Source organism: Stegostoma tigrinum, chromosome 50 (assembly GCF_030684315.1).
Source record: "Stegostoma tigrinum isolate sSteTig4 chromosome 50, sSteTig4.hap1, whole genome shotgun sequence".
Lineage (NCBI taxonomy): Eukaryota > Metazoa > Chordata > Chondrichthyes > Orectolobiformes > Stegostomatidae > Stegostoma > Stegostoma tigrinum.
The window spans coordinates 1,613,256-1,615,275 of record NC_081403.1 but is presented as its reverse complement, the minus strand read 5'-3'; positions in this window follow the sequence as shown (position 1 = coordinate 1,615,275).

Sequence of the window (2,020 nt, the reverse complement as noted above, 5' to 3'; positions counted from 1 at the left end):
TCTTTGCTCCTATACTCAATTCCTCTTGTTAAGGAGGCCAGCATGCCATGAGCTTTCTTCATTGAACCACTCGCACCACACCCCCACAATTTCTCCCATTTCTCCCCACCATCCCGTTTAAATCTTTGCAAACCCTCCTCTCCCCCCCCCCCCCACTGAACCTTGTTCCTCTTCCCGAGCTGCGAACAGCTCCTCCCGATCTGCTGTGATTCCCTCCGCCACCGACCCACCAACTCCCCGGATTTGAGCACCTCTTTGTCAGATCTCCCTCCCAATCTGCTCCTCTCCATCCCAACCTTCTCCTATCGCTCCTCCCCACTCCCCAACACTTATCCTCCTCCAGGACCGTTCTCATAAATCACCCTGTGCACCGTCTCTCTGTCACCCTCTCTCTCTCTGTCTGTCCGTCTCTCTCTCTCTCTCTGTGCTTCTCTGTCTCTGCGTGTCTTCTTCTCTCTCTCTCTCTCTCTCTCTGTGTCTCTCTCTGTGTGTCTCTCTCTCTGTGTCTCTCCCTCTCTCTGTGTCTCTCACTCTGTGTGTGTCTCTCTCTCTCTCTCTCTCTGTGTCTCTCTCTCTGTGTCTCTGTCTCTCTCTATATGTCTCTCTGTCTGTCTTTCACTCTGTCTCTCTGTCTCTTTCTCTCTCTCTGTCTCTCTCTCACTCTCTCTCTCTCTGTCTCTTTCTCTATCTCTGTCTCTCTCACTCTCTCTCTGTCTCTCTCTCTCTCTGTCTCTTTCTCTCTCTCTGTCTCTCTCACTCTCTCTCTGTCTCTCTCTCTCTCTGTCTCTCTCTCTCTCTGTCTCTCTCTCTCTGTCTCTGTCTCTCAGTCTCTCTCTCTATGTCTCTCTGTCTGTCTGTCTTTCACTCTGTCTCTCTGTCTCTTTCTCTCTCTCTGTCTCTCTCTGTCTCTGCCTCTCTCTCTCTGTCCCTATCTCTCTCCAACGTGTTGCCATTTTTGTGATGATATGGCGCCCTCAACTGCGCACAACTCTCCCGCTGCGATCCAGCAGGGGCCTGGGCCCAAGGTCAGCGTCCCTTCCTTTCCTTCGGCCCTACACCCCTCTTAACTAAAGCTGAGGACACTGTGCCGTGTATTCACTGCTCCCTCCATCCACTCTGTCACCTTCACAAGTCCGTGCACCCATTCACACAGGCCCCTCTGCTCCTGTACCCTCCCCACGCTCCCCTTTAGAATCGCAACCGCCTGTTCTGTACTCTCTTTCGACGTTCCTCCAGCCAATGTCTATCCCCTCACAATTTCCCAGCATTGAACTCTCTCTGCCCGCTCCCCTCTGACCCCGCCACATCCTTTCGGAGTTTGACCTTTTATTCTCCCTCCCAGTCTCGTGGTGTCTGTAGCCTTTGAGATAGATTAGCCCCTACGCCCATTCGTATATATCGGGAAAGGGAATGGTCCCCAACCTATCCCAACCCCCTTCCCCGGGAAGCTCTGCTACAAACCTCCCCAGATAAACCAATCTCTCGACCGCTCCTCTCTGTTTCCTGACCCTCGGGTGATGTTGTCTCGTCTCTGTTCCCTTCTATATCCCGACCCACTGGCAGACTCTGTTATGTGGCTCCGAATTGAACACTTCCTGGCAGTCTCCGTACGCACCAACATCTCCCTCACGATCCAGACAAAGTCCAGCAAGATCTGCCCCCCACCCCCCACCAAACAAAAACATAAAACCCGCACTTGTTCTGCGAAATTTTCACCGCGGGGCACCTGATTCTGTCCCGCCATCCGGCTTCTAATCTCCAAAGCCCCCCTCAACAACCTCAACACACCGACCTTCGACCTTCAACTCTATCCGAGCCCTTGTGGCTTTGTTAGGAATGTTCGGCTGAGTTTCAAAACCCACAAATCTCCAAGCCCCACCGCTACTCACCCTCTCACGCCTCCCCAAGCCTGGTGCCCCTGCTCTTTAGAACGGCAAAGGTGTGGGTGAGGGGAAGTTGGGAGGGGGTTTTTGGTGGGGGAGTGGATGCTGGGGTCACATTCTGCTTCGGTCTCTGGGCT